This window comes from Lolium perenne, chromosome 3 (assembly GCF_019359855.2).
Source record: "Lolium perenne isolate Kyuss_39 chromosome 3, Kyuss_2.0, whole genome shotgun sequence".
Lineage (NCBI taxonomy): Eukaryota > Viridiplantae > Streptophyta > Magnoliopsida > Poales > Poaceae > Lolium > Lolium perenne.
In genome coordinates this window covers 312349442-312359577 of record NC_067246.2, presented here as the reverse complement: position 1 = coordinate 312359577, position 10136 = coordinate 312349442, and positions in this window count along the sequence as shown.

Genomic DNA, 10136 nt, shown 5'->3' with positions numbered 1-10136 from the left:
GGTTTCAAGTTTGCTAAGGATATGTTCATCTTCCTCAATGTATCTGCATACATAAGGTTTAAGCTATTGCCGCCGTCTATGAACACTCGAGAGACATCAAATCCCGCGATAAGCTGCAGCGAGAATAAGTCTTGGCCCCCTGGTCGAGGAACTTGTCGCGGATGATCTGCTATTGTGAAGCCGATATCTTGTCCTGACCAATTAAGGTACTCAACTGTTGGTGGAGGCATTTTCTCTGCCATAAACACCTGTCGTGAGATTACTTTATGAGCTCTATTGGACGGCCTTCCTTTCTGAATCATCGACACTGCTCCGTTGGAGTTAGGATCAACATAAGGTGGTGGTGGAGGTGCTGCCGCTATTCTGAGCTGATGCCGATTGTCATCTGTAATCGCGGGAGGAGGCGGCAAGTGAATCTCGCTTCTGGGTTCTCGAGGATTTCTCTGTGCTGCCCGCGCATTAGCGTTCTCTGCGTACCGCAACATTGCTTGAAAGTTTCGACAATCTTTACGCAAGTGCCCTGACTGTCTTTTACCGTTCTTTGTCGAGAAAAAAATGCATCTGGCACGGTCCATTCATCATCTCTTCAGGGGACACGAAAGGCCTTGGGAACCTAGGCCCGCTATGTTGCCTGTTGCGTGAATCATCCCTGTTATCACCTCGCTGTTCATTGCTTCTCTGGTAATCATCTCTATTGCTTCCTCCTGTATTTGTCCGAAAACCTGCCGAAATTTGTCCTGGAGCGTCGTAGTTCTGGTACTGCCGAGGAAATCTTCGCCTCGGTTGATAGTTTCGACCGCGGTCCTCCTCTGGCGACCTGTGTCGTTTGTTGTGGACAGCGTCTTCTCCATCTGCCCATTTATTTGCTATCTCCATTAACGCGGATACTGTCTTTGGATTGGTTCTTCCCAAGTCCTCAACAAAATCTCCACGCCTGACTCCTGCGACAAACGCATCTATTGCTCTCTCGTCAGATATATTTTCTGCCGAGTTTTTGATGATATTCCACCTCTGGATGTACTTTCTCATTGGCTCATCTGGCTTTTGTCGACACGCTCTCAACTCCTCTAACGACGCGGGTTTTTGCACGTGGACCTGAAGTTCTTGACGAACACATCCTCGAAACTTTCCCAGCTGTCGATGGATCCTGGAGCGAGTTTCTTTATCCAAGATCGTGCGGCTCCACTCAAATGCACCTGGATGCTTTGCATGGCTGTTGCCCTAGTTCCTCCTGTCAGCTTAACCGTCTCCAGATAGTCGACTAGCCAATCCTCTGGATCTTGAAGGCCGTCGAACTTCTTGAAATTATCGGGTAACTTGAATCCTGAGGGGACTCGAGTTTTCCGGACTCTCCTCGTGAAGCATGGCAAGCCACACATATCTTCGTCGGTCAACTCCGGAGATTGCCGATGATCCCTTCTGCTCTGCCGCGCTCTGTCGACTCTTGCTTGTGCTGCTGTGTCTCTTGCTCCACTTGGCCCTTCGAGTCTTTGCCGCCGTTGTCGCTTCGGGTCGTGGACTATTTTGTCTTGCCGCTCCTTCGGGAGGCGTTGATACAAACCATTTGTCCCCATAGCTCCAACTCCTGCTACCGCCATATTGTATAGTGTTTCCCTTGGATCACCTGGAGGTGGTTTAGATGCAAGGATAAAAGCATGTGTCGCCATATACCCAGCCTCTGGTGTCTTAGGGATGATATTTCCTCTTGTATCTATCGACATAAAGGACATGTCGAGGTTTTGGACCAAGTGCTCTCTTTACGCCGGGTATATGTTGCAGCCTTGATCTTGCTCTGTTCCGTGCCTCCCGGTGGCTATCACCCGTAGTTCTAGATTGTCGACTTAGATCTGCCCTTCTCCTGCTGGATGCAGAAGCTGCCTCCTTCCTCCTTTTCAATTCAGCTGTCTGTTTTTCCAATTCCCTGGCAGCTCGTGCGAGCCTATATTGATATGCTTGCAATTCTTCTGGTGTGGCTGTGGTAGCCATTGGTTCTGTGCCGTTCATAGCTCTCGCGGCTCTGTCCCACGCTGCTTGTGAAAGTTGAACTCTATCTCGCGGCTCTGGCCCGACGTATTTGTTGCCCAGGCCTTGTCGCAGATTGGAGAGATCGACGTATGGATTTCCCAGACTGTCGAAAGCCTCAGATGTCTCCTCTTGATCTTCAATGGCGTAAATCTGATGATACTTTGTACTCAGATCTACGTTGGGTTTGGTGACATCATCGTTGAGATTGATGAAGACCTTGCCCACTGTGAGAGATTTGTCGATAAAGTCGTAACTGTCGACATCGCTTGAGCCATCGCTTATATATGAGTCCGCAGATGACTCAAACGACATGTCGTTGAAGATCTTGGCGAGTTTCTCTCTTGCTCTGGTGCTGACGTAACGTGTCGCCGAGGTTTCTTCTTCTCCTGACTCGGTTGACGATGCATAGCTTGAAAAATCTGAATCGACCACCGACGATCCCGACGAAATCGGAATCTCGACACGATACGATCCTTCCTTCTCGACGCGAAAGTGAAACCTTCCGAACGTCATCTCCATGGGCTCCGCCAGATACGCATATGCATCCAAACGGGAGGGTGGGTGAGGAACAAAATCGACAAGACCAGCAGCGATCTGTTTACCTCGATCCATTGTGTTGCTTGCGGTTGACGATGTCGAAGATCTTGAGCGTGCCATCGAGATCAGCTCCTTACGCCTCTAGTTCCCACAGACGGCGCCAATTGACAAGGTATCAACTTGTCAATGCCTATGGATTGTAGGCTAGGGTTTAGTTGGAAGTAGAGGGTAAGTAGATCTCGAAGGTTTCAGCCGAAAAGTACTCGACGATTATGAAAACTAGGGTTTGCAGACAATAATTCGATTGATTCTTCGTCCCTCGACTCCCCCTTTATATAGGAGGTGGAGCCGAGGGATTCGTGCTATACAAGTTTACAGAGTCCGGGACGGTTTCTAACTCATCCCGCCAGATTACAAATAACACTTCCTATTACAACTCTATCTTTTCCTTAAATACATCTTGGGCTCTCGAATCTTCTTATTCTTCGGGTAGTGGGCCTTCAGTAAACCCCGGGTACTATGTTCGGCAGGCCCATTTGGGATGCCTATGTCAGGCAAGCTTCCAGATTACTTTCAGATGTTTAGGTTGAAAGCTGAGTTGTTATGTATAGTCCATCATAACTTGAGAGGGCAAGCTTCCAGATTACTTTCAGATGGATTTAGTTTGCTCTGTCATTAGACAGACAGTTCCTATTTAATGTAGGTTTGTGTGCTTTCACAAATGTCTGAAACTCTAGCTGCCAAATGTTTTATTAAGTATTGACAAGGTATTAACTTGTCAATGCCTACGGATTGTAGACTAGGCTTTAGTTAGAAGTAGAGGGCAAGTAGATCTCAAAGGTTTCAGCCGAAAAGTACTCGACGATTGTAAAGCTAGGGTTTGGGAAACAATGATTCGATCCTTTCTTCGTCCCTCGACTCCCCCTTATATAGGAGGCGGAGCCGAGGGATTCGTGTTTGTACAAGTTACAGAATCCGGGAAGGTTTCTAACTCATCCCGCAAGATTACAAATAACACTTCCTATTACAACTCTAGCTTTCCTTAATAATATCTTGGGCTTCCGAATCTTCTTATTCTTCGGGTAGTGGGCCTGATGAAACCCCGGTACTATCTTTGGCAGGCCCATTGGGGATGCCTATGTCGAGTCTCCCGAGATTTTGCTTGAATCGTAGAGTCAGGGAAAATCTCCACTGTTTATTTTTATTCGACAACTTTAACTTCTCTATATTTCTTCACATAAATTTCTATATTGCACAGGGATAATGGTAGTTGGGGCTAGTTCATCTGACGGATCAGGTACTAGTTAACTGCTCTAGTGGCAATCCGCAAAAACCTACTTCAAGATCACGTCCCTGGACATGATCTCGGGATACTGGTGTAAACTTCGACAGGTGCCACTTAAGGTCTTACCATTCTGTCGAGTCCCAGTCAAATTTATCTGGTACCTAACGCGTCCGTTAGGATTTTTCTTCGTATCTGTTGATACAGATAAAAGTAGCAAACCGACGTCAGAGACGGCGCCACGCCACACAGAACGGATCTGGGGTCTTACCTTCGCAAATTTGCGGCATTCAGAAATTGATCGCAACTTTTGGCGTTCTGAGAATATATTGTCGAGTGCTTATTCGGCTGTTGGAATGGCACATTTTATTGAGTCAAGGATGACTTATATTGCTCTCCCGATGGGATTATATGCAGAGTTATTTATAACTCGAAATATAATCTTTTGCCCTGCTATCTTTCTTTTTCTCCTTCTTTCTTTCTTTTTTGTGATTTCATCGGGTACGCGAGCAGCGTTCCCGATGGGAGTAGCCCCCGAGGCTACAGCCAAGGACTTGTACTTGGTTGTAGGCTCCACGCCTTATGCCGCTATATTTTCTTTTATTTCCCGAAGTTTTCATAATTTCTCGGGTGCGCGAACAGCGCTCCCGATGGGAGTAGCCCCCGAGGCTACAGCCAAGGACTTGTGCTTGGTTGTAGGCTCAACACTTTATTGTATCGTGTCGCTATATTGTCATTTCTTCTCGAATTTTTCTTCTTCTTCTTTTTTTTTTATATATATCGGGTGCGCGAACAGCGCTCCCGATGGGAGTAGCCCCCGAGGCTATGAACAAACGCTTGCGTTTGATCATAGGCTCCCACAAATTCTATATTGTCATACTCAAAATTTACTTCTTTCAAAGTAGCCCCCGAGCATTTGGGCAAAAACTTGTATTTGATCAAAGGCTCACCAATATATTTTTTATGTCGCCTTTTTATGAAGCTATTGAGGCGAATTTTTTCTTCTGCCAAGGTGACGTTATTGCTGACGATAGCCACGATTTCGAGTCCGAAAATCGCGAGAAGTTTTTTCCCACTGCCTTGCGGGCCCAAAGTAATCATTATCTTGACACGTCGTGCAGGTGGGGGACACACGTCCTCCGCTTTTCCTGGCGCACGTACCGTAACTTCCCAATGTTAAAATACTGTTTTACCCTTGTCTCCACATGGTTATCATCTGCCGCACACTTTTTCCATCCAACGGTCCGCCGCTTCACCGCACCTCTATATAAGATCTCCTTCTTCTTCCTCGAGCACTTCCGCTCACGCCGTTCCCCTGCTTTCATCTGCAAAACTTCCTCCTGCGCCCCACAACTCCCAGAGCTCATCCCTTCCTAGCTGCATTCCCGCGCCATTGTTGATGCCACCGCGTCGTTTGACCAGGCACAGCACGCCGGAATCCTCAATGGCTGCCGTGGATCTGGGAACCGCGGAGTGGGAAAGGTCCAAGATTTCCACTCAGGATATCAACCTCCTGAAGAAGCTGGGGATCAACAAGCTGAAAGGACACGGATGTCGCCTAGAGGGGGGTGAATAGGCGATTTAAAACTTTTACGAGATGGGCTTAACAAATGCGGAATAAAACTAGCGTTTACTTTGTCAAGCCCAAAGCCTATATACTATTGTTCACCTATGTGCACCAACAACTTATTCTAAGCAATGGTTCACCTATGTGCACCAACAACTTATGCTAAGCAATACAAGCAAGCATGTGATAGCAAGATATATATAACTTCAAGCACGATGGCTATCACAAGGTAAAGTGCATAAGTAAAGAGCTCGGGTATAGAGGTAACCGAGGCACGCGGGAGACGATGATTTATCCCGGAGTTCACACTCTTGTGAGTGCTAATCTCCGGTGGAGAGGTGCGGTTGCTTAGTGCCCCCGAACGCCACAAGAGGCTCACCTTGAGGTGTGGTTGCTCGATGCACACCAACGCCACAAAGGCCTCACCCCAAGATGCGGTACTCACACCACACACCGAACGCCACGAAGGCGCCTCACCTAAATCTCCGGTGACCCTCGCCACAAAGGCCTAGGTCACGGTTCCACTAAGGGATTTCCTTCGAGGCGGAAACCGGGCCTTACACAAAGCTTGGGGCACGCATCCACAACTTAATTGGAGGCTCCCAAGAAATCGCCACAAAGGCCTCAAATCCGTCTAGGGTTCCAAGAACCCAAGAGTAACAACTTTCTTGCTTTCACTTCCACGAATCACCGTGGAGAACTCAAACCGATGCACCAAATGCAATGGCAAGAACACCACAAAGATGCTCAAGTCCTTCTCTCTCAAATTCCAACAAAGCTACAAAAGCTATTGGGGGAATAAGAGAGGAAGAACAAATAGGAGGAGGAACACCAAATTTCTCCAAGATCTAGATCTAGTGGATTCCCCTCACAAAGAGAGGGATTTGATTGGTGAAGGTGTAGATCTAGATCTCCTCTATCTATCTCTCAAATAGATGCAAGATCCATGGGAGGGAGAGGGAGATAGCAAGCTCAAAGAAGGTCAACAATGGAGGCAAAAACGAGCTCAAACGGTTGGGGAACATTGGGGAAGAAGACCCCTTTAAATAGGGCAAGAGAAATCTGCCCGTTATGCACAAAACTCGTCAAAACCGGAACTTCCGGTCATTTGGGGCGGAACTTCCGCCCCCCGGAAGTACCGGCCAAGTTCCGGATGAAGTGGGGCGACCCTGGAAAGCTTACAGTATACTTTTGCGTGCAGAATCGTCATTTCCGGAAGTTCGCCGGAACTAGGGCGGAAGTTCCGGCCACCGGAACTTCCGGCCAACTTCCGGCCAAAAAACTGCTTCACGGAAACTTGAATAACTTTTGCATCCGGACTCCGATTTTGATGATCTTGGGCTCGTTTCGAAGCTAGTAAAAAGCTCTACAAGATCATGCATGGAACCATCATAGTCCAGTAAGGTAGGATAGAAACAAATGGATAAAGGTTTTACCTATCTATAAACAGCAAACCGGTAAAACCTCCAATATGGAAAATGCAACAACTTGAGTTGGGAAACTCGGATTTAGGTGAAACCAATTTTGTTGTAAAGAAGATGACAAGAGATACCCCACAAAGAGTGAAAGGCTTAAGAACAAGTGGGGTAAGTTTTTCTATGTATTTTAGAGTGAAACCTCTCAATACGAGAAACCGAGAAAAACTCCAATATCGAAAACGCAACAAGTGATTCATGCGGAATCCGTTTTCGATGAACTAGAGCTTGCTATGGAAATAACCACAAGCTCTAAATCACCACATGGATAAGATCCAAATAACAACCAAGAAATATGATGCAAGGATGCAAAGGTTTGAGCTCTCTCCGAACGATACGATCGAGTTACTCACTCGAGAGCCCTCTTGATAGTACGGCAACTAAACTATAAAACGGTCTCCAACTACACCATGAGACCTGTAAGAAAGAAACCCTATCAAGAGCAAACCTTAACCTTGCGCGTTCCTCTTGAGCTCGATGAAGACGATCTTGATCACAACAAGATGGAACGCCTTTCTTGATTGTGCTTGCTTGATAAAGTCTTGTGGATTGCTCCCCCATAATCCACCATGGGAGAGCATTTTCTTCGGCACATCTTCACATATCCATGATCACCATATGGATGGCAAGCTTCAAGCAAATGATCTCTTAGAGATGGCTCATCTTGAACTTGCACTTTATTTCTTCATTCTTCATCATGTTGATGTCTTGAAGTTAACTTTGAGGGATCACTTCATCTTCATCTTCAAGACATACTTGATACTCTATATCCTTCATTAATTTCTTCTTAATGCAACCTTGAAGCCAACATATGGTTCAAGCATTGCCTATGGACAACACCTACAAATATAACTCAATGCAAACATTAGTCCATAGGGATTGTCATTAATTACCAAAACCACACATGGGGGTCCATGCACTTTCAATCTCCCCCATTTTGGTAATTGATGACAATCTCTTTGAGAGGGTTTATATAAGGAATTTAAGTAACAAACAAGTTGAATATATAGAGCAAACTCCCCCATAATATATGCATGTGTGAATGATCTAGTCTTTCATTGCATATATTGGCATTCAAAGCCTAGTGGAGTTTTCTCTAAATATTCAACTATGCAAAGCAACAAGATGCAATGCAATAAAGGCACATGCTTAAGCACAAAGCAAAGACATAACCAAATTCCCTTAAACCCTCCAAACTTCTCCCCCATTGGCACCAATTTCCGAAATGGGTGAAAAATTTAGAAGGCCAAAATAGTGAGAGTTCCTTCATAGCGTGTGCATTTCTCATAATTTGAGTGGAATCAAATGCACGTATCCAATGACGAATATTCGGAAGGAATCACACTATAGATAGGATCAAAGATTACAAAAAGATAACAAAGTCAAGAAGCTTCAACAAATGAAGCAAGCAACCAAATGAACCACAAAGAAGATACCAAAAGAAAGATAGATATTATGATAAGATCAAGAAGATTGCTCTAAATAATATGAGGAAGCTCCCCAAGGTTTGTGCACAAAACCAGACAAATTGCATTGGAGTATAAAGTGCACAAACATGGAATCATCACTCCCATAATATCATTCGAAACAAAAGATACCAAGTGAATCAAACTCTAATAATCACGACAAAATAGTGCCTTAAATAAAATGAGGAAGCTCCCCAAGGTACATGCATAAATTAAAATGTTGCATTTTAATACAATATGCATAACATGGAATCCTTACTCCCTCATTACCATTTAAAACACAAACATTTGCAATAGATCATAGATAGAAAATTAAGCTTAACACTTGCAACAAACAAATGGTTGAGCAACAAGTAAGAGGCACCATAATAAAAGGCTCAACCAAGAGGATATGTGAAAGGCATGATAAATCATATTATAAGACTATTACAAGGATGAGCAAAAAGCATCATAATAGTCTTCAATGAATTATATTGCTTAGCATGACCAATCAACACGCAACAAATAAATAAGATATCAAATGGAGATGTATCATCTCTTATGTGTATAAGTTTCTCTAAGTGAGCAATATCACAAAGATATTTATCCACAAAGAAACATGCACACACAAAATAGATACACAAGAAATATAGCATGATATCCAAGACAAAGTCATGCTATATACCAATAAGAATTTTTGCTTAATAGCATGGCCAAATGCTCAATTTTATCTTATGGTACATTCATGAACTTCAACCATAAACACATAAAATACATCACAAATATCCACAAGGGATAGAAGATAGTTGGGATGCTTTGAGAAAGGCAACAAGTATCACAAACGAGGATACTAAAAGAAATAACTCAATTTGCACTTTCATCGATATTGCACATGTGAGAGGCTTGAGGAATTGATATGCAATAAAATTGCTAGATAGGCATATATGGGATGGGTGAATCATGATCATGATTTTATATACTTCCCAACATATGTGCTCATCTCAAATTACTCACATTCGCAATAAAGAGGTTTCGTTAAGATTTTAGCAAGAAGCACAACATTTGCAAATGAAGAGATTCATGCCAAGATGCAACCACATGGTTGGATGCTAGAAAAAATATGCATGAGAAGATACTTGTTACCGAGATAGCATTGGTGAGGATGTAGTAGATATGTGTTCGTTGACCATCCTAGCTTGCCTCAAGTTACCATTGAGTCACCACTTCTCCCCAAGAGTGAGACAAGCATCCAATGCATATCCATTGTACCTCACACAAAGGTAAGTACAAAAAGGTCCCCAAACTAATTGGGTTCAAAGTAGTTAGACACACTACAACATATAGGACAAACTCCACAATACTATGTGCATATAGATATGAAATTGAATTTCATGCACATCTTAGCCAAATTAGGATTTGATGGAGTTTACCCTATATATTGGATCAAAGAAAGTAACATATGCCATAAGATAGACATATATTGAAGATGCATGCACAATACTTTCAAGAACCAAAGAAAGATATAATTTGGACAAGACACCAAATAAATCAAGAGACAATGGTTGTCCAAATTATATCAAAGAATCAAATCAACACAAGATTGACTCCAAAGACTTATCTCATTATAAGAAGCTAATTAAGCCTAAGCACAAAGGAATGAGATAACTAACTCCCAAGAGAGCAATGTTCCAACAAATAAACCAAACCCTCGACACTTCTTATGATGGCACAAAGTACCAAAAAAAGAAAAATTTATATCTCCCAAAACCAAATTTTTGATAATGATCAAGAGATGTTAAGCATTC